Raw genomic sequence first — 23,902 nt, forward strand, 5'->3', positions numbered from 1 at the left:
CAGAAGAACCAAGGAAAGGAAAATTAAAACCTAAGACACTAATAAAAAATAAAACAGCAACTATGAGATCTATTTAATTCCTATTTCTTTCCTTTGAAAATAAATTGTGACTCACCATTAAATCCATACCAGTGAGCCATGCATTTAATATTTTAGAGAAGACGTCACAGCTGCCTTGCATGAAATATTTCACCTTTGGTTTCAGTTTTTGTAGAGTTTTAGCATTTTGTGCTTTTAAACCAAACTGTCTGGTTTTTGTTTTCTTTCTTCAGTATATTCATTCTTTGTTGGACTGTCTTTGCCCTGAGATTATATATATCATAACCCAGCTCTACTGGTCCACTTTATCATACCAAATACTAATTTTTCTCACTATCCACATACCCATCCGACTGTCTGGATAGTAAGTTTACAAATTTTTTAAAATAGGAATTTCCTAATGCCTAATGTACAAGCCCCATGAAAGGAAATCATGGCTTATCAAATTAAAAAAGGATATTTACAAGGAAAAGTTAACTAGACTTGATTTATTACTTGAATTTGGAAAAGTCTTGCATAGCCTATAACTCTGTGACTCCATCCATTAAAAAATTCAGGATGTCAGCACCACACAAAGCCATTTTACACTGGAATCACAAATATTATTTAACTGTACTCTGCATTAGATGGAATTTTCTTACTTACCAATTTTTCCAGTCTCTTAGGTTCTCTGTAGGTAAGATAGGATCAGCAACTGAGTGTAGCATTTGATGTTGAGGGAAATAGATTTTGCTTTCTGCTGGACCGCTCGTGTTGACCAGTGGGAAACAGTGCATTAGCTTTCAAATCAAAACATTTAAAGTGCTCTCTGAAATACTGACATCTCGCCAAATGCTTGAATGTCAGGTACTACAGATGTCCAGTATTCTTTGGAGCCCAGCTCTAATATATGCTTGTGTAAGTTGGACCTGATTTGGATTTGCTTAGGGTTACAGATTAGCACGGCCTGACCAAATAGTAAATAGTATGAAACCGGCTGTGAAAAGGGAGACCGAGCAAGTGAGAGCTCCAGCCAGCAGGAAGATAGATCTTTCCCATGCTTGTTTATGACCTTTTCCTGTGAAGCTGTTGTAATAATAGCTTCTGTATTTATTGGGAAGTATTTTTAAGTTGTAATTCACATGGCTTCAAACTAATTCCTTGAGATTAGTTGGAAAACCAAAAAATATTTGAGAGTAAAACATCTGCACGTTTCCTTCTTTCAGTACCGCGGGAGGAGGCAGGAAAGCTGTTTAAGCAGGTGTTAACTTGAGGGTCTTGATTGGTGCAGGGCAAGATAACTGTCAAATGAGAAGAGATATTGAAAGGATCCCCAAGACTATGCTGTCTCCCCTGGTACTTGGGGGATTTGCTCCTCTAGCCTTACCCTGCCCTAGGGATGGACTTGATGCATGCCAGTACCTCTTCTACTCCATCTGTTATTCTGACACATTTCCAGCCTTGAATTGGGGCTTTTGGGTCTCCAATCATTCTTCATATTACTCCTTGACTTAAATCTGGTTTCACAACATTCTGTTTCTGTCCTGGGTTGTTACTTGACCCCAACTTGACCCCAATGCCTGGATATTTCCTTCTTTAGCAAATTGTTCCTGGGGCTCTCTGAAATTATGCTCTGGATTAATACAGTCATAATACATCTTTCAGGAGGAAAGGCTTGAGTCTCCTATACTCCGTCTAGTTGAATTCATCCAGTTTAGGGCCTATAGCATCAACTTTTCCCATTTTACCATTTTCTTTCCTTCTGTCCTAGAGAGGCATGTTCACGATCAGTCATGCCTGTTATCATTATCAAATAAAATAAAGCAAAAACCCTCAAAGCTCTCCCTTAAATGTGAATCCTCTTTCTTAGCAGTCATCCAAATGGTACCTTTATCTCCTTATCCAAACTTGTTGGAAATGGTCTGCATTTGCTGTCTCCACTTTCCCATTCACTCTGTAATCTAGTCCACTCTGCCTTCTGTCCTCAGCACTCCTCTAGAACTGCCAAAGACCTCCTCATTGCACATTCCTCAATCCAATTGACATTTTGAAAGATTTTCTTTTTGTCTTTGAGGTAGCTTTTTTGGGATTGTGGTAAAATACATGTAACATTTGCCACCTTAACTATTTTTAAGTGTTCGGTGACATTAATTACATTCACATTGTTGTGTAACCATCATCACCATGCATCTCTAGAACTGTTTTCATCTTGCAAAACTAAAATTCTGTACCCATTAAATAATAATTCCCCATTTTCCCTTGCCCCTAGTCCCTGGTAACTACTGTTCTTCTCTACGAAGTTGACTACTCTAGCTATCTCATAGAAGTGGAATCATACAGTATTTGTCCTTTTGTGACTGGCTTAATTCACTTAGCATAATGTCTTTAAGGTTCATCCATTTTGTAGCATGTGACGATTCATTTCTTTTTAAGACTGAATAATACTCCCCTATATGTATATACCACATTTTGTTTATTCATCTGTCCATAGTCCCTTGGGTAGCATCCACCTTTTGGCTATTGTGAACAATGCTGCTATGAAAGTGGGTATACAAATATCTGCTTAAGACCCTACTTTCAATTCTTTTGGTTATTTGCCCAGAAGCAAAATTGCTGGATCATGTGGTAATCCTATGTTAATTTTCTAAAGGAATTGCTATACTGTTTTCCATAGAGGCTGAATGAACCATTTTACGTTCCCACCAACAGTGCACAAAGGTGTCACTTTCCCCACATCCTTGCTAACACTTGTTTTCCATTCGTGTGTTGTGTTTGTTCTTTTTTTTTAGTAGTAGCCATCTTAATGGGTATGAGGCATTAAGGCAGCTTTTGATGATGATTCTCTCTGTAGTACTTTGCCATACTGCCCTTGTACCTTTCTGACACTGTTCCCTCCATGATTAAGGGCTTGCCCTCAAACATTGATATTTTATGGATTCCATCCTGAGCCCCATGCTTTTGCCTTTCTCTGCCCTTGCCCTGCCCTGTTAGCACTTGTGACATCTCTGCCAGCATCTCTCACCACCTTGCACCTCTGTACACTGTTGTTCCTTGCACCTTTCTACCCAGATGCTTCTTGGGTTCTTCCTACTCAGTGTGTCTCTCTCAATTTGTGATAATACCATCTACCCATTACCCAGGCTGTCAACCATTAAACACTCTGTCTCATCCATTCCTAGCCAGTCACGAAAGCCCGGTGATTTTTTTTTTTTACGCTTAAATATTTCTTGTTATTCCCACCAAACCTCAGGTCATTTTTTGTCTGTGTTCCCTGCCTTCAGTCTGCCTCCCACCCACAGGATGTGTCCTCCACTCACCCGTGAGAGGAATCCCTCTAAAATACAAGCAGCACTGTGTCCCTTTTGTGGGTCTCTAACACTTACAAGATAAGTTCTTGGTGTTTAATTCAGTAGAGTGCTCTGTGATTTGACACCTCTTCTTCCGCCACTATTTGCCTTGGTCTGTATATCACAGCAACACTCAATTGTTTGAACACTCTGTGAATATCTGTGGTTCTTGCCCCCTTGTTTGGGCTTAAGATCTTTTGTCTGCCTAGAATAGCTCGCTGGAATAATTTCTCTTCTCCTTTCACCTGGCTTATTCTGAATTTGAATTGCATTTTTAAAAATTTCAGCTATTTGTGTACTTGCTTCTCAGTCTTTATTATATCCACATGCCACCTGATCTGTTTATATCTGATATTTTTGTACATGGAATCACCTTAAAAATTAAATGTTTACCCTCATCCTAAGTAAAAATAGCTTTGAAGTCACAGATTTTGTGATTCTTTTAACATACCTTGAAATTATCAAATAACTGTCTAATAAATTTGTCTGAGTTCTGTTTAACCTGTGTGTTTATCATCCCTGTGGAAACATACTACTTTCAGATGCAGTTGGCCCACCCTTTCCTATGGGAGGTTATTCCTGGACCACCCATCCCCTCCCTCCCTATGCAGGATAAACTCACCTTCCTTTGTTACCAAAAAGTACTATTAATATCTCCATTCATTCATCTTTCTATCCATCTCTTTATCCAGTCAACCAACTAATAATTTATTAGTAACCTTCTGTATTAAATACTGTGGGAGGTACAACCAGGAGTAGTGCTTAACTTGTTTATGCCTAGTGTTCCATTATTGAAACGCCAAGCTCATGGGAGTTATTCATATCCTGTTGCTCAAGGTCATCACTAAGGTCTGATTTTTCACAGAAAATAATTGTAACCTCTGGCATAAATACTGATTTTTAATTGTCTGCCAGTTGTTTCTCCCAACTAGATTGTGTGAGCTGTTGAGAGCCAGGTCAGTGTCTTAATTTTGCATCTTTGGCACCTGACATTTTTATTCATTTAATTAAAGGAATATAAAAGTAAAGATGTGTTGCTTCCTTAATTTTCTCTTTCAAGTTTTACTTATACTTGTGTTTCATAAATGGTACTTCTAAACCTGTTCATAAAGGCCAGAGTGAAAGTAAAAAAGTAAAAGTTAATATGTTCATTTTTATTTTTGAAGGCTTATGATGCAAATAGATTGTCTTTTGTACATATTCAGTTTGCTATGCAGGAGTAGGTTTGTTTGTATGTAATCTACTAACTGCTAGAACTTATCTAGAAAACCTTGAGTAAAATGTGTGTATTTTAACCAAAACTCGTATTTGGGGTTGTGTGGATCAAACCTGGTCCAATTTTATTGATTTAAAACAGTGACTGTAGTGTTAAAAGGAGCATGTACTACATTAAAATGACATAAGGAATGTGTATACATTTAGGGGAATATTTATTTTAAGGGAACTTGCCCTTAAAATAAATGTTACATGTTGTGAGCTAAAGAGAGAAATTATGTTGCCTTAAACTGAAGTCCCTTTCTTTTGAGTTCAACACTCTTGGGAAATTGTAAAGAAAATGTATTGACAGAATCCACTAGCATGCAGCTAAGGACTTCTGGAGATCTGGGGTCATGACAGGCACCCTGTATAGTGATATAAATGTCAGTGTCTAGGATTTAAGAGCCTGTTCTGAGAAAAGCCAACTTGAATATGGAGAGTATATTCCTATAAATGAGTTAATTGAGAGGCACGTATACTGCACTCAAGTTTTGCACTGTGCTGGAAACCACTGGGGCCTTCTGCTCTTACCCCTCACTCCAGTTTAGAGTGGAGCAACAGCAGCATAAGATACACATTTTAATATGGCTTAGATCATGTTCATTTCCAAACACACTATCTGTTCTCCCTCCTCTCGCCTTTGTTGGGCTGTTTCCTAAGCCTGGCATGGGCCCTTTTAAATTTCAACTTTTTTGTGGAGCTTTCCTTTATGTTCTTACTGAGAATGAATGGTTTTCCTCTTTCTGAATTCCTATAGTGCTTAATCTAATTCTACTTAGGCCACCCCTCAGGCTTTGTACTGTATCACAGATGGTGATGGCTGTGTCTTCTGATTTTTTCTTTTTTTTGCAAGGGGGGTGGGTGGGTATTTTGCTGATGTTGCCCCAGTCTCATTCATGGAATCATTTGGCTTGTCTGGGGAATGGGGTGGGGCAGGTGACTTTTTTGCAGCCTCTCTCGTCCATATTGCCAGGCTGTCCAGGATGACTTTCTGGGCTTGAAACATCATCCTTTTGCTGAGAGCAATCCATGGACACCTGACTCCTAAGACTCAGCTCCATGGTAAACGGTCTTTCATATCCAAGAAGGTGATTTAATTTAATCAGTGAGGACCTCCACTACTTTTTTTTTCTTCTTCTTCTTCTAGTCCAAGAAATGGATACATTTGATATACCTTCTTTTTGTTTTGATTTTTTTCTTGTTTTTTTTCTTAATCTAAACTTTTAAGATTTATCAAAGTCATGCATTTGTGTACTTTAAGAAGCAATTTAAAAAAACATATAATGAAAAAAATAGAAGTCCATACCCTTTTCTTATGCCCTGGTAGCCACCTCTTTTTCCTTTTAGCTATTTCCTTTCAGCCACCTCTTTTTCCTTTTAGCTATTTTTAGGTATTAGTGCCTATATTTCTTATGTAATTGGAGGTTCTTGGCTTTTGATAGCGTCTGTTAACTTCCTTGTGTGGAAGATGAGGATTTAGCTCACCGTGCACATTTCCCTTTACCTAGATAATTATGTCTACAATTATTGGATAAATCAGCATCTTTCATTCACATAACTTAGAGCTATATGAGTATTATTTATAGCAGGGGCTTAACATTTACTTTTGAAGGGTTGCAACTCCCTAGTTTCATCTCGTGACCAGGGGAAACCTTGCTGTCTTGGTCTAATGAGGGCAGGCTTCCCTCTGGGTTCTGCCTGCCCGTTTTCCCATTTATAATTAGTTGAGATATGTAAACATGCTATATAAATGTTAGCTCTTATTATTTCAGTATTATAACTTGAACCAAACCTTATTTAATCTAGTTCTTAGCTATACCTGTATGTGTAAGCTTAAAAGTACTTTTGTGAACAGCTGCATTTAGAGAGAAATGTGAAGTCCAAGTGCATGTTTATGTATATGATAAAACTTTTGCAGCATAGATGCTTCTTAGCATTACAGCTCAACAGGCGGAGGAGATTTGTGTTGACAAATGTGCTTGTTATTAATAACTTTGTGTTACATTTCACTGGAGAGACCTTCTAGCTTACCAGTTTTAGGCATTTTGCTTTTGGCAGGTTGCAATTATTGCTGTCTTATAAATGTCACATACATGATATATATACACACTTCCAAAACTGTGTTTTTCATTCTTGTCAGAATAGTTGAGAATTGTCTGCTACCAAAAGTCTAAGTCAGATTCTGATACTTTGCCTTGCTGCTCTTTTTTTTTGTAGTTTTCCCAGAAACTTTATATTATACTTAACAATATAAATATAGTATTATAATAAGCAAGGCCTTTGCTTGTATTCATTTAAAAATGTAGAGAAGCACTTAAAAGATAGGAACTTTCGAGTCACGAATAGGAGCCTGAGGATTGGCTTATGGAATTGATGAAACTGTTGGGAGACCAATTTCATGTAAGAAGGAGCAATCTGAGGATAGAACTATCAGCCAAATAACAGGGGATGTGAGAGGGATACAGGGACTTCCATTTTTTGTAAAAATGCTGTTTTGGGATTTATACTAATGGGTACCCTTCATGTGTGACATGCAGTGTGACTTAAATATCTACCTTAGCTTTTGCCATAGTTCAAAAGTTGGGGGAGGGAGTTTCTAGATAATGAGCATCCAGTAGAGTAGATGGAAAGTCTACGGCAGTTAAATTGCTCAGCAGAAAAGGCCAGGGGGAGGGGGCCGGGGATGCGGACAGATGGTTTGGGTATAAATGCCCACCAGCTGTGGTTCTGCCATGGCTGGGGAGGAGGGTCTGTGCTGCTATGGGCCTTTTCAGACATCTCTAACTGAACACATGCCTTTTTTCCTGCAGCTTCCCTTCTATGGTGGAGATTAGAAAGTCTTGTCAAAACTGGCCCCTGAGATGAAACCTTTGGCCATCTTAAGCTAGTGTTTTATCCAGGACAAATGAAGAAAAAATACAGTGAACTTGTTTACTCCAGCATAGAGACAAAGTCAGGATTAGATTAATTGTGATTCTTTGCAGTTAATGCTACATAACGTGGCATATGGAGTTAAATTTGGATATAAAAGCCAGCAGCACTGCCTCTTATAAACCAGGAGACCTCGGGCTAGTTATGTAATCTCTCTCAATCTGTTTCCCCATCTGCAAAAAGAGTCTAGTACTACCTGCACTATTAAAGTTGTTGGAAAGTTTAAATCACATAAGGTATATTTTCTTACTATAATGCCTAGCTCTAAGGTCAGTAAATGTTAGGGTCTCTTTTTACTATGACAGGCTAATTGTTCCTTTACAATGCTTTCAAAACTGCATTGTTCAACATATGCTAGATAGAAATACAGTGCTATGCTTTGTGTTTTTAATGAATGTTAATTGTTATGGAAAGAGCCAAATTTGAGTAGGTCTTTGAGCCAGCCACTGTGGTTTTAGGAAGGCTCTTTTAGATACATAGCTGTACATAACTCACGGAAAGTATTTTCAAATTATAAATATAATACAAGAGGAAATAAGATCTCATATGCAGTACCCTGGTAAACTCAAACTATTAAGGATGGGTACACATGATGGAGTGCTTCTCGGAGCTTTACATTTTTGCCTCAACATGCCTAAGGTAATAGGAGATATTCTCATCTGTGCTTTACTCTGTGGTCTCAGTAAGGAAGGGATGGAGACGCATCCAGGATCAATCAGAGCTGGTGGTCTTTCCCTTGGCCCCCATTGCCAGTCCCACCGTGTCTCCACAGGGAGTGCGAATGAGGATGGCTCCATCTTTCTTCCCTCTTGTCAACCACAGAAATTAGGGTTTTGCTATTTTTTTTCCTAATGTAGGCAAAACATGTGGTCCTAAAGTACCTCTCCATTGCCAGAAATCACAACAGACTGCTGCCCTACAAGAAAGACAAAAGCTTATTACACTAAAGATGAGTTTCTCTTATTTTAAGATCTAAGAGATGCTAAATAATAGTAAAGGCAGGAAACATTTATTTTTCTTAGGTAAGGAGAACAAAAACTCATACAAGCAGAGCATTTTGTTAATATTTTGTTAATTCACCTGACTGGTTATTAATCTATTCTTTTTTTCTTGGTGGGAAATGACAGGTTTTTTTTTTTTTTTTTAAATGGGTCATGGGGAAAATAATGTTTGAATTTGCTAAATAATCTCTTGCCATTTGCCAAATCAAATATCACTTATCATTTCCACATACGAAGTATGTATGATTTGCCAGGAGTTAGGATATTTAACCCTGTATTAGAAGCACATAGATTTGAAAACAACAGAAAAGCAGCACATGATACCGCTGCTTCTGAGATACAAGAAATGGTGTAGTTTGAAAAAGAAATGCTTATGAGAGATTTTAGACATTTTCGAGCTGTTAAGTTTTCTAGAACCATTTGGAATGATTTTGAAGGGACCTCGCCTGGAAAGCATCTTTTTGTAGTTTCTTTCTCCGTACCATTTATTCTTCAACTTCAATTTAATTCTCAGTTTACTGTATGCCAGTTGGCATGTTGTAGTTTAAGTATTTTCAGAACCTTTCCACCACATATTAATCTCTTAGACAGTTGAAACATTTGTTGACCTGTAGTCCTGTTTTTTTTATTTTTTATGTGAGAAACAATATATCTGAATGATTAAGAGCATTGTCTCCAGAATACTGGCTGAGTTACGCGTTAGCTGTGTGTCGTGGGGCACATTACTTAACCTCTCTGTGCTTCAGCACCTTCATCGTTAGGAGAATCTGTACAAAAGTGATTGTAATATCTACTTCAGAATACTGTTAGCAATATTGTTCTGTATGCCTGGCACATAGAAGAGAAAAATAAATATTGTCTGTCATCAGTATTATTTCGTATATGGAGAACTGAAAGCTTCAAGATTTGCATTGTGTGGGCTTTCATACCATCTTTAAAAGATGATTGCTTGGAGAAAACATGCTTTTGAAATTCAGTTTAAACATGGTATTTATGGAGCTATATCTCACAACAATTTTCCTCTGGCTTACATTTTAGACCACCTTTTGTTCAAGTGTCATGTGGATCACTTGACTTAGATGAGATTCACACAAATTTTCATATTCCAAGTTCCTCCTCCTTTCTCCCTACTACAGCCTTTGAATGGCAATTAATATTTGCTGCTTCCTTCCCCACCTTCCCTCTCTAGCTTCTTTTAGGCATTTTGTAAATAGATAACATAAGAAACAATTTGTTTTGGCCACAATTCAATTTTTCTGGCATAAAGCTGTATTTGTTTTTGATATTCCTGATTAGTGAAGGTGCAGGCCCAGTATCTATACCATTCCAATCTGTGGGTCCCTGAGGTGCTCCAAGGCATTTACAGGCAAACTCCTGGGATTCATTTTCTTCCAGAGGCCCAAAGTGGGAATTCTGATACGGTATGAGGCCACTCTGAGATGGATTAGAAAGATCTGGAAGCTAGATGGGAACTAGCTCGGGCATAATCAAGTACTCTGGACCCTCACAATTGTTGCTTTCTAATATAATTTCACTAGTTCTTCCCACTTTCTTTAATTCTGTTTGTTGGCTTGTTGCTGACAAAATAATTTTTAGTACTTTCTAATGTGGTCATTGTGTATAAACCAGGTGAAGAAAATTTTCTGTTATTTTCTTGAAGAATAAAATGAAAAGACTGATTCATGAAATGCTATCTGAGGCTGGCCCTGGGTTAAATTCCAGGGTATGCCTTGCAACAGAACAATGAGAATTTTCACATTCTTAGCTGTTTTTTCGAATGACTGCTAAATTTCTAGGGTTGTGGTACATCCTGAGGAACTTGGAGATTTTCCTTTTCTACCTTTGTTCACTTTAGATCTAGCCTCAACGAATAAACATCCTTGGGCTTTTTAAGAGTCCAGCCTGATCAACATGGTGAAACTCCATCTCTACTAAAAATACAAAAAGTTAGCCAGGTGTGGTGGTGCATGCCTGTAGTCCCAGCTGCTTGGGAAGCTGAGGCAGGAGAATTGCTTGAACTTGGGAGGTGGAGGTTGCGGTGAGCTGAGATCATGCCACTGCACTCCAGCCTGGGCGACAGAGCAAGATTCTGTCTCAAAAAAAAAAAAAAAAAAAAAAGGCCTTTAGGGTCAGGTCTTTGCCTACTCTAAGGTAGAGGAGGCTTTGTGGACAGGAGCTGTGGATTCAGGTGTGTGTGTGCTGTTAGCTTCTGCAGGCTTTGCCTTTGCCACCTGTGAAATGGTGCTGTTAAGTGGTGCTGCACACACATATGTAATATATATATATTTACTATTAGCAATCAATCAAATTTAATTTTTAAAAGCATTTGGGAAATGACATACTTTAAATATACTGGAATAAGGAGAACCTTTTTTAACACATGGACTGAAAGGTTCACCTAAGGTGGTGCCTCTGCATATTTCAACTCTGTGTTTGATTAGTTATCCTGCTGTAGGATTACGGCCACACAACTCTCTGAGAACAATGGTTTCTGTGAGGTGCTATCAACCTCTGGCTTTCCTTCAGAAATAGGCACTCCTTTTGAACTATGCTGTATTTTTCTTAAAGCCTTTAAGACTTAAGGAGGAATTTTCTGATCTGAGGTACAGAGCCCCAGGAAATACTTCCAGTGAGATTTTATTCACCAAATGCTTAACCAGTACTGATTTGGATAGGGTGGTCTTCTAACTTATTAGTCAACCTGGACACTTCTGAGAATGAAAAGAGGACTTAATTACGTGGGGACAGCAGGAGTGAACTGGGTCTGTCTCAGGCAAACTGGGGTATGTGTTCACCTTAAGAATAAGTAGACACTGGATAATGAGAATACAATTTTCAAATACTAAAAATTTTTTGTAAGCTCAGGTCTTCATAAACATCTTAAAATGAGCCTCAAGATAGGTAGGTTTTACTTTGTCCCTCTTTGTAGTGAATGCTACTATGTGCAAATTTATTGAGGTTCTACTGTGTATAAATACTCTGTGTTAATCTTTCGGAGAATTCTTCCACTTAAAAGAGCTCATAGCATTTCCAAACAAAAGTTTAGAGTCCTGGTTTATAGTTCTTGCCCTAGTGCATTCTTTTTCCACTCTGTTTATTCTGTTTTAAAGCTGATTCCTTCATGACGTCTCTGACTGTGTTAGTTCATCCTGTGCTGTCCTCTCTGTAATCCTTGTATTTTAATTCTAAGTTTGGAAACCAATCCCTTTTTGGTATGTGATAAATATTTTTTTCATGTGATACATAAAAGATTTGTAGGCACTGTGAAGTGGGGAGCTCGGGTTATTTTCTGTTTTGTTTTTGTCAACCACAGCATTCAGCTCACTGCTGGGGATATGGTGATGGGTGGGACTGGGGACACCATTGGTGGGGTTAGGGTAGCAGATCATGAGTGTGTTTCAGTTGTGGAAAGAATGAGGGCTAGTAAACTTAATGGACGTGGTGTTTAAAAATAAAAGAGCTGCAACGTCACCTTATCTAGCCTAATGAAATTGTATGGGCTCTGTTGAGAATTGATATAGCCAAAATGCATTATGAACTTATGTTAACCTCTCATTTGCTTCTTAATCTAGGTCTACTAATATCTTTTAAAAGCCAGTTTTTGTTGTTGTTGTTTGTTTTTTGAGACAGGGTCTTGCTCTGTTGTCCAGGCTGGAGTGAGGTGGCATGATAATGGCTCACTGCAGCCTTAAACTCCTGGGTTTAAGCAGTCCTCCCATATTAGCCTCCCAAGTAGCTGGGACTACAGGCGCGTAACGCTGTGTCCAGCTAATTTTTAAATTTTTCATAGAGATAGGGGTCTCACAATGTTGCCCTGGTTGGTCTTGAACTTCTGAACTCAAGTGATCCTCCTGCCACAGTCTACCAACGTGCTGGAATTATAGACCTGAACCACTACGCCTGGCCCTAAAGCTGGTTTTTAATGACATTTTACATAAGCACAGCTCAATGCTGACCGGCTTTGTTTCCCAGTGATCACTTTTCTGAGGTTTGTAGGTATTTGGACCTAGTCTAAAAAAGGTAAATAACTGTATTTATTCTTGTAAGTAACTGTAATCTTTTTTTCTCTTCAGAATACTGTTCCTGCCTTAGTTGTACTTAGATTAAATTATACTTAAAGCTGAGGCATCTCTAGTAAAGTCAACATTTATCTTTATCTTGATGGCGTCACATCCATTTTTCTGGCCTTCCAGTTTCCATCTCCCCAGACTGATTTCTTTGATGGTGTGGATGTGTATGGTGTCTTTGGTTCTGTGTGTTGCAGGGCAAGCATGGCCTGAGGATCCCTGTGTGTTTAACAATGGGATGTCATCGGCTTTTGTTTTTGGAGGGGAAGCATCTTGATCTTCAGGGCCATGTTTATTTATGCATTTAATTCTGAAATAAGAGAGGGTGCAATTTTATAAACTAAATTATACTCGTCCCCATTCTCTTTTGGAAATGCCCATGAATGAGACAGATTAGAGAGGTATTTTGCATGAACAAATGATGGAGAGACCAAAAAAAACCCCAAAAGGCAGAGGTGGAGATACATTCACAGTCACTGTTTTATCCTAATATCAAAGTTAGTTTCTAATCTAATAGGATATAAGGAATATGATAAATATTTGCAGGATTGAACTGATAGTCAAGTGTAGCCTACTTAGAATTGTGGAGGGTAGGAGGGATGGTGGCCATGGCTTGCTAGGTAATTCATGGGTAAGTAATGGAGAAACAGCCATTAGTTTTCATACATTACTTCTGTTAGAGAGGTTGGTTGCTTATCTTCAGAATAAAGTAAAAATGCCCACATAACTCCTTAAGCTGGTGGTTCTCAAAGTATGGCTCCTGGGCCTGGATCAGCATTACCTGAGAACTTGCTGGAAATGCAAGTTACCCAAGACTCCCAGACACCTCCATTCCTGAAACTCAGCCTCTGGGGAGGGGTCCAGTGGTAGATGGTGTTTTTTTGTTTTGTTTTGGTGTGTTTTGAGACAGAGTCTTGCTGTGTCATCCAGGCCGCAGTGCAGTGGTGTGATCTTGGCGCACTATAACCTCCACCTCCTGGGTTCAAGACATTCTTGTGCCTCAGCCTCCCAAGTAGCTGGGAATACAGGCGTTCGTCACCATGCCTGGCTAATTTTTTTGTATTTTTAGTAGAGACGGGGTTTCACCCTGTTGGCCAGGCTGGTCTTGAACTCCTGACCTCAAGTGATTCACCCGCCTCGGCCTCCCAATGTGCTAGGATTACAGGTATGTGCCACTGCACTCAGCTGAAGGGGTAGATGTTTTAACAAACATGTTAAAGTTTGAGAATCACTGTTAAAACAACAATTTTTTAATAGCTTTGGGTTATGAATACCTTTCAGAATTTGATGAAAGTTAGATAGCTAGAAAAATGTACAGACGTATTTTATACACTAGCAGGGAATTCATGAACTCTCCTGATTAAGTCCCCTGTTATAAAGGAAACATTTTGGTTTCAAGATGTATCCCATTAGAAGTATTAGATTTTAAGTCACACTAGTGATAGTTTGGATTTGAGAATTTGATTATTGTTCATCTCCAGTAGCATGAGTAGCCCTGGACCGTGGTTTGTCTCCAACTTTTTGTTGGAAGAATTTGCACACTGAGGTATCTCCAGACATGAATGCTGGGCCCTGTGGTGAATGTAAACATGGTACCTATGGGGTGGCCCTGACACCTGGCTGGCAACAGTGGGTGCCTGCTTGCTCAGCCATAGACTTTACATAGTTGAGCCTCTTGGAGGTCCCTGTGCCAGCCACTGTGGAGGAAATTTGGTGAAGCCTGTGTTAAAAGCTTAGTTTGTATATGTGTTTTTTAAATTTGCTAAGGGATACATGGGCAATGTAAATATATTAGAAAATACAGAAAAGTAGAAAGCAGAAAATTAAAATCACTGACAGATTTATTCTTGGGTAACCAGTTATTTTGTTGCAAATGGTAAAATGCACTAGGAAAATAACAGGAATAATAATAATACCTAAGACTTACTGAGTTTTTATTGTATGCCAGATACTGTTCTAAATTCCTTATTTATATTAACTCATTAAAACCCGATAGCTTCTATATAAAGTAAGTCCTGTTAATGTCTCCTCAGTTAAATGATAGAGGGCAGTGAGGCTTGGTGAGGTTAAGCATTTTGCCTGGAGACACGTAGCTGGTAAGGATTTGAGCTGAGGCGGGGAAGCCATAGTTCTCTAGGGCATCTTAAATATGTACCCTCTGCTGGTCTTTAGGAGGAAGAGAAAACACTGCAATGAATGACTGTTGCGTGGGGTGGCGCTGGGGAAGAGACCCACTTAGGAGTACGTGGGGTTGATGAGTGAGAATTAGGACATGTCGCATGGCGAAGTGGGTGCAGAGATGGACCAACAGCTGAGGAGTGTGCACAGGCCCTGTGCTTTTAGGATGGCCCAGCACCCTTTAGTGATTTGGCTAACCAGCCTCACCTTCAGCTGTCTTCCAGTCCTTTGTCATCAGCACGTGAAACTGCTGAAATAATGCCGGCTGAGTGGACCTCCCCAGAGTGTCTTAAACTTATGAGCATCTGTTTCATTTTAAACTGGATAACATTGCATTATTACAAACATGTGGAACCAGAAGGAAATGTACAAATGTGGTGTTCACAATTTGCTATCATAGTGAAGGCTGACAGAATTATCGTCAGTCACTGAGCCTTTAAATAACATTTGTTTATAAAGTTGTTTTGTTCTTTGATTTTGAGTTTAATGCCAACTTGGGTCATATCAACTTTCCAAAATGTCATGAGCTTTGTGTGTTTTATCGTTAATTTAATTTTCCTTGAAATTATTTCCCAGAACATCAAATGGAAGTTTTAAATTTTTTAAGTGTTATTTGAAAGAAACAATCCAAGAACAAATTGATTTAACATGTTCAGTGAATAAGGACTCATCTCTAAGAGATTAATGTAATATAGAGATTAAGAATGCAGGCTACAGGGTTGGAATTCCTGGATTCACGTACCACCCCCCCCACTTATCAGCTCTGTGACTCTTGGTAAAATACCTAACTCATCTGTTAAATGGTAATAATTCTCTTTACGCCATAGGGTTGTGGTAAGAATTCAGTGAGACAATACAAAGCAGTGTTGAAGTCAGTGCAGGGTAAAGTGTGGCACAGCCTTCAGTTAATGTTAGGAATTGTAGAAAGGCAGATAATGATGGACACAGGCTGAGATCTCTTACCACCACTCCTTCCCTCTCCCCTACCCACTTAGCAGTATATCATGGTGACTTTTCCATTTCAGTTTTTAAAGTTCTGCCTTTTTCTTTTGAGTAGTTCCACTTCATTTCACTGAAGAAAAGAATCATAACCATTTTTCTGTTACTGGACATTTGGGTTATTTCATTGTTCACCGTTTAAAGATCTCTGTACTTGTATTTCCTTGTTCCCTCCACATTCCTCTAAAATCTTTGAAGGTTGGGTTTTGAGATTGGTCTTCAGTACAACTGCTGTAATTGATTTCATTATTTTGTAAGCACTTGTTTGCTGTGACATCAAAAAGAGTTTGTGCTCACTTAGCATAAAATTAAGTAATTATTGGACATGCCATCTTCTAAATGGAAGAACTGAACTCTTCTCACGAGGGCAATAGGAGTGTATTTTGTCAGGTAGGAAAGAAGAAACTGCTTAAGAGCTTTTACTGAAAATGCCTTATGGCCTATCTCAGAAATTCAAATCTGAGCTCATTATTTGGTTTATGATTATGTAAAGCACACATCTCTAAGATAACCATAACCAGTATGGAGAGTTTTCTCATTTATAGTTGATGGGGTTTCTTTCTCCTGAAATTGTTTCCCTCAAATTGCAGTTTAATTTGTGTCTTAAAAACTGCTCTGTCATAATCAATGCTGGGAGCAGGAGCCTCCTGTGACCTTCCTGCCTGTGCCCCCTACCCCAGCCAGCTGCAAGAAGGAGCTCTAAAAACAAATTGAGTCTTGCTACTCCCTTGCTCAGACCCACCCAGTGTGCGTGTGTGTATGTGTGTGTGTGGTCTCATCACGCTTAGAAAACATCCAGAGTTTGATCATGGCCTGCATGGCTCTACATGACCAACTGGCCCTGCCTGGTTCTCTGACTGTACCTCCTGTGGCCACTGCCTTGCCCTTCTCTTGTAGCCACACTGGCCTTCTTGCTCTTGCTCCTCCACTTCAAAGATAGCACACCCATCTTCTTCATTTGCTCTTTCTCCCTCTTTGTCTCCCTTATTTCTGTTCTGATCTCTCATCTTCATGATGATTTCTTCCTCTCACCCTATTTTCCAGAACTCCCCATTGTGTCCTGCCTCCAGCCTGCTAGATTATTCTTCAGTGCAGAACCACTTAGTATGCTGTGTGTCGCCAGCACCTAGAGCAGTATCTGGCACAGTGGAAGTATTCAGTTAATAATGGTTGAGCTAATGAAGGAATAAAGGGGAGCTACTTGCAGAATATAATGTACAATGCTCTATTTTGAGACTTTAAATAGTCATCATGGAAACTGAGTAAATCTTTTAGCTTTTAAAGTTAAAAAGATCAGGGAAATGAACCTGTTCAGTTTATTTTTCCCAGCACAGACGTGGAATTTCTGAGAATTTTTTAAAAAGCAGAAGTTTCACAGACTGATTTCTCTTTTTTGAGTATCATTATCTTCTGCTTCTTTACTCTTATATTTGTGTCTTACACCATGAGAGCCTTTTTGAGTCTTTATTCTCATCTCAACTGCCTACTTGCCAGTCACTGCCATCATCCCCCCATCTCCTCTCAAATCACTGATGACAGATTTTCAGTATATTCAGGGTTTCTCCCTAAGAAAATAGGCAGTATACAGCAGGCTCATCATAAGAATATTCCTTTTTATACGGAGGAATCTGAGTAGGTTTTAAAATGTTTCTTGGCTGGCTTCTGGCAGTCCTCATAGGCCTTCTAGGGGTTCCAGGGAGACGGATGGTGTCCCCATCTCAGCCTCACCAAGAGTATAGTATTTCTGGTTCTGTCTTATGTATTGGTAAGATTGTGTTTGTATAAAAAAATTTCTCCCTGCAAATTAAAGTCAGAACACCTATGAAATTGGAAGGGTCTCTTGGTCCTTTTCAGGGAATCATGGAAAGGCTTGGAAGGCAATTCTTGTGGCCCTTAGAATTGAAGATGGCAGGCAAAGGGCATCAGTGCTGGGCAAGTCTGACTGGTTCTGGTTCAAAGAGGCATTTAATTGTTGTCTGTGCCTTCAAGTTACTCAGTTACAAGAGTTCCTGAGCTACTGACCTAGATTCGACTTGGCAGTGTGCACAGATGCCCTTGGGTTTGCTGCCATCTTTCCCCTTTCAGTTCCCCTTTCTCCTTAGTGCTTTTGTTTGCAGCACAACATTGTTACGGCAACTTTATGCTAATGATGCTCCTGCCTCTGTGCATTTGAGGAAGGCTTATCTGATTTCTGTTAAATAAGTAGATTTCCCTTCATGACCTCAATTTCCAACGTATTCAACATCTTCTATTAAAATGAGGACATGAACTTATCAAAGCCAAAATGTTAACAAATTTGTGAAATATTTGAACCCTATCACTGCATGTATCTGGTAATCTCAAACAGAAGAGACTTTTAGGATCACATTTACAGTACCGTCCAGATAGAAAGCAGTTTATTGTTGAGTGAACGAATTTAACATTAAACACAGGTTGCCTAGACTCTAGACATTTTTAAAATTATATTTTTACAGAAGCAGTTGTATAATAGTGCAGTCCTTTTTAAAAATCTCATTTCAATTTTGACTTCCACCTTAGCGTTAGCTATATAAGAGATGGGGGTTGCTGTCTTATTTTCCTTGAACATTCTTTCCCATTCTAGTACCTTGAAGATTTTAAGTAAATGAAGGAGTGGATGAGCAAGTGATATGAATGTATCAGTGGAAAGGAACTCCAGCCATGGGAGGAAAGCTTTGGGACTTGGTGGCTTGGCACGGGGAAAAATAAAGCATACATGCAGGAAATAGCTGCCTGGTAAGAAGAAAGGCTAAGGTCAGAGCAAAAAAGTGCTGTAGATGTCCTACGAAGGGAAAACTTCCTCCTGGGAAGGAATTGGTATGCTGTCATGCCCAGTATATTGTAGGATTCTGTAACTTTTATAAACCCCCACCTTCACATGAAGTCAATCCAGTCTGTCCTGGAGTGTTTTCAGTATGGTTTAAAATGGATTTTATGAGATGTTTGGATTTACTTTATACATAATGTTGACAAATTACATCTATACGGTAAAGTACATAAGACTTTTTCCTAATTTAAAATTGTCTGGGCAGCTCATTCTAGAGTGCATTTCTTGCATGTTAGAACTCCTTACATTCTTGAAGTGAAGTTTATTTTGACTGTTACAGGAACTATTAACTAAACACTTCATGGAAGATGTGACTTATGACAGTATTCCTTACCGGGAGGTTTTTGCTTTCTTTATTCTTTTTGACCTTTGGCTGTGAAAAGGATTGTACATTGTCATTTAGAAAGGCATAACAATAATGAAGTGCTATTAAGGAAATAGTAGTCATTGAAATACTTCATGAGAAAAGGAATTTAAGTGTATAACGTAATCAAATTTAAGTAGCTAATCACAAATCCCCTTTTCTCTTTAGAAAGAAACAATATCAAGGTTATATGATACTTTCTCTTTTTTCACCCTAAATTCTAAGCCACTATTGATTATCCCTGAAATGTTAGCTTGTGAATCTGGGTAATTGTTAAAAACAGAAAAGTGCAAGCTACAAATGAGAGCCTCCATCCTTGCTTAGAAGTAAATAGTTTTCCTATGAATTTAAAACATTTTTTTAAAGCCACCTAAATCCTATAAAATAATGCCAGTGTTTTAGGCTATAGAAAATGTCTCTTGAGAGTAGTATCTTGTAACACGTATTACTTATATATATATAAGTCAGTTTTCAACAGAGCTGCTGTGAATTACTGTTTTATGGCCTAATTCATTAAAAAGAATTGCCTAATTGTGGTGTAGAAACTTAGGCACTAAGGCAGAGTAATAAGAAAGGAACCTTGCTAAACATGGAGCGTGTTTTGGCTGAATAATATCAAGGAAACAGCTGTCAAAATATAGTATTTGAGAATAGCTTTTTAAAATTTCTTTGTACGTAGAGTATTTTATCAATTGCTTAGTACTTATGAAATGCGCTATTATCCTAATTTATGAATTTCTCCAAATGCCAGTAAAATGGACAAGGGTAATTTTTGCTCTTTTCAATCTTATGCGTTCTTAGTGAAGTCTCAAGGAAATAGCTGGAAATGCTGTGTTTTACTCTGCATTGGGTGCATTGGGTGGTAGTCCTTAAACAGTAGGTATAGTTCTTTCTGTGTTTTGAGTTTACATGTTTTCAATACAAAGCATTAGTAAAACATTTTTTAAAGCTACCTAAATCCTATAAAATAATGCCAGTGTTTTAGGCTATAGAAAATGTCTCTTGAGAGTAGTATCTTGTAACATTTATTACTTATATATATAAGTCAGTTTTCAACAGAGCTTCTGTGAATTACTGTTTTATTCCCTAATTCATTAAAAAGAATTCAGTCTGTGCTAATGACATGGTAATTTTCTAACATATATACAAAAAGGAAGAAAATATGGTGAGCCTACTGCTCTCCATTTTCTGTGCTGAGTTAAACTGCTATTTGTACAGAAATGAAACCGGATTATTCATTCCTGCACTAGTCAAGGCATGTCCTAGGGCGGGACCATAACATGAGTTCTAAATGGAAGCTTCCAGGTTTCTCCATTTTGTCTAATTTGTGAGTTCATTCCTATTAGTGGTGTTTTAAATCTAGAATGTTACTGAGGCTGAGCATAGAGCCTTTAGTAAGCTTTGAAAACACATTTCTTCTAACCTATAGGGCATTTATAAGTGAGTTAGCAGTGTTTACAAAGCACTTGTTCTCTGCAGAGAGCTATTAACAGATGAAATGGAGGAATCAAGGAAGCAATTTAAGATGTATCATAGACCTAAAGGTAAAACTAAGACCACAGAGCTTCTAGAGGAAAATGTAAAATACTTTCCCAACCTTCAGTTGGTTTTTTAGTATGCAAAATTTTTTAGCCACAAAACAAAAAAAATTAAGTTTTCTGAGCGTCTTCCTGACAAGAAAGAATTGTGGTCTGGTTCTTGAACTTTCCTAGCAGTGTGACCCCCAAAACCAAGACTACTTCCTGCTCTGAGACTGGAGGAGACATTGGCCTCTCTGGGCTTGCCGAAGAAGGGAGAAAAAGAACAGAAAGAAGCAATTGAATATGTTGATGACGTACAAAAGGAAATACAGGCCGGGCGCAGTGGCTCACGCCTATACTCTGGGAGGCTGAGGTGGGTGGATCACCTGAGTCTGAAACCAGTCTGACCAACATGCATAAACCCCATCTCTACTAAAAATACAAAATTAGCCAGGTGTGGTGGTGCATGCCTGTAATTCCAGCTGCTCGGGAGGCTGAGGCAGGAGAATCACTAGAACCTGGGAGGTGGAGGTTGCAGTGACCTGGGATCGCACCATTGCACTCCAGCCTGGGCAATAAGAGCGAAACTCCCTCTCACAAAAAAAAAAAAAAAAAAAAAAAAAAAAAAAAAAAAAGAAATTCAGAGACTTAATGAACCAGCCAGTGGGGAGATTGTGAAAGCAGAACAGAAGTATAACAAATTCTGCCAACCTTTTTTTGGAAGAGGTCAAAATTGATTGCCCAAATCTCAAATTTTTGGGTAACAGCATTTGTCAGCCATCCACAAGTGTCTACATTACTTGGGGAGGAAGACAAAGAGGCAATGTATTATTTGAAGAGTTGAAGTGACAGAATTTGGAGGTATTAAATCAGGTTACAGAAATATTTTTATTTTGATGAAAATCTTTAGTTTGAAAATAAAGTTATCTCCAGGGAATTTCATCTGAATGAGAGTGGTGATCTATTTTTAGAGTCCACTGAAATCAAATACAAATCTAGAAAGGATATGATGAAAACGTTCCAGTCAAACGCAGAGTAAAGTCATCAGGAAGAGGCAGCATGAAGAACCAGAGAGCTTCTTTACCTGCTTTACTGACCATTCTGATGCAGGTGTTGTTGAGTTAGGAGAGTTCATCAAAGATAATACTTGGCCAAATCCATTACGGTACTACTTGGTTTTCAATATGGATGATGAAGAAAGGGATGGAGATAAATGATGAAGAAGGATGGGAAGATATTGATAAAGCAAGGGGATAAGGATGAAGGTGAAGAAGATGAAGATGATGATGATGAAATGGAGGAAAGAAAGGGGGATGAAGGAGAAAATGACTAAATAGAACACTGATAGGTTCCAACCTTCCTTTTTAAAAATTTTCTCCAGTTCCTGGGAGCAAGCTGTCGTGTGTGTGTGTGTGTGTGTGTGTGTATGTGTGTGTGTGTGTGTGTTTTTTCTTGGGCTCAGCTGCCTTGTTCTTGAAGTCTCTTTTTCTCTACACCATGGTTCTCAACTTATTTGGGGGGAAAATAACTTGAGCAGAATACAATGGGAAAAAGATCTCTACCCCTTTCCTTTCCAAATTCATTTTTATCCCTTCTTTTCTGAACAAAAACTGTGTGGATTCAATACTACTGAACTCTCTGGGGAAAAAAGAAAAACCTCCCTTTGCTCTGCTGGAAGTTGGATGGTGCTAAGCCCCTGTGTAGTAGTGCACAGAATTTTAGCGCTTTTCTTCCTTTCTCTGTGTATTAGGCTCAGAACACTGTGTCTCTATGTGAATATGGATAGTTAGCATTTGCCAACATGTATCTGTCTACTTTCTCTTGTTTAAAAAAAGAAACAAAAAATGAGACTATGTAAGTTCAGCAAAGGGTGAGTTTGAGATGTTTGGGTGGGTTAAGTGTGTATTTTGACAACATGGCTTTTCCTTTGGCATATTTAATTGTGATGTTTAATGGATATCTTTGCAGTTTAACATGACATGTTTAAAATAAGTTTTCTGCTAATGATGACTCTTGCCCTGCCACTCGATGGGACAATCCGCAGAACCTGCAGGATATTATTTAGAATTCACATTCTCTATTGTACTTTTGCACCTGTCTATTTTAAAATTTTCTTTTTATTTCACTGGAAAGGAAAGATGACACTTAGTTTTAAATGTTAAAAGTGTACAAGTTGCTTTGTTAGAATAAAACTAAATGTGTACACATACCCAAAAACCAAAAAAAAAAAAAAAAAAATCCCCAAATTTAAAACTTTCATTTTTTTTTTTTTTGTAGACACCGTTAAGAAAATGAAGGCAAGCCATAGATTGGGGAGTAAATATTCACAAAAATATCTCTGTTAAAGGCTCAGACTATTTGAATAATTTTCATTACTCTATAATAAAAAGACAAACTCAGTTTCTTAAAAAAATGCTGAAAAGACGTGAACAAATAATTCACAAAGGAAGCTGTTTGGTCAAGGAGCACATGAAAAGATTCTCAGCCTCACTTGTCAACAGGGAAATACAAATTAAAGTAACAATAAGGTAGTACTTTCACCCATTAGAATGGAAAAAAAACTTGACAATGTTAAGAATTGACGAGGAAATAGAATAATTGATACTTTGATATATTTTTGGTTATAGTGTAAAATAGTAAATCTTTGAATAACGGGTCACTTCTTATCAAGTTAAACATGTTGCTTCCTTGTGACCTAGTAATTTCAATCCTAGGTGTTTACCCAGGAGAAATGAAAGTGTATGTCCATAGAAAGACTTATATTAGAATATTCATGGCAACTTTTTTCACAATAGCCAAAAGTTGGGAACAACCCAAATGCTTATCAACAGATTAAAATGGGTAAACAAATTGTGGTATACTCATAGAATACCATGTGGTGATCTGGAGGATGATACGGGCCAACAATATAGATAAATCTCAAAACATGCTGAGCAAAACAAGTTAAATCTCAAAACATGTTGAGCAAAACAAGTCAGACACAAACGACTATGTACCTTGTGATTCCATTTCAGTGTAGTTCTAATAGTGGTAGAACTAAGCTCTAATGAGAGAAATTAGGAATGTAGATGGCTGTGCCTAGAAAAGAGAATGATGAAATTTTTGTGTTGGAAATACTATTTATCTTAATTGGGGTGGTGATTATATGGTGTCAAACCTCATTGAACTGTACGCTTAAAATCTAATTTTCATTTATTGTATGTGGTTTATACCCCAATATAAATTAGGGGAAAAAGTCAAAGGCACAAAACTTGCTCTTGAAGCAATACGGATGTTGAGCATACACAGAGCAGATTGTAATGTGTGTGTAAATGGTATAGGATGCTTGAAAGAGGGCAGAAGTGACAGTGTGTACCATATGCGCTTGCAGGAAAA

At 38.2% G+C, this 23,902-nt stretch overlaps 2 protein-coding genes and 1 pseudogene across 7 annotated transcripts in view; 2 read left to right on the forward strand and 1 right to left on the reverse strand.

The window, feature by feature from the left end:
- Positions 1 to 23,902, forward strand: part of MED12L (mediator complex subunit 12L) — a 334,555-nt gene that overhangs the window by 146,761 nt on the left and 163,892 nt on the right. The window lies entirely within an intron of this gene.
- The window catches only part of P2RY14 (purinergic receptor P2Y14), a 51,649-nt gene that overhangs the window by 21,263 nt on the left and 6,484 nt on the right, over positions 1 to 23,902 (reverse strand). The gene's annotated exons all lie outside the window — the stretch shown is intronic.
- On the forward strand, positions 19,763 to 22,868 carry LOC115837352 (annotated as a pseudogene).

Source organism: Nomascus leucogenys, chromosome 11 (assembly GCF_006542625.1).
Source record: "Nomascus leucogenys isolate Asia chromosome 11, Asia_NLE_v1, whole genome shotgun sequence".
Lineage (NCBI taxonomy): Eukaryota > Metazoa > Chordata > Mammalia > Primates > Hylobatidae > Nomascus > Nomascus leucogenys.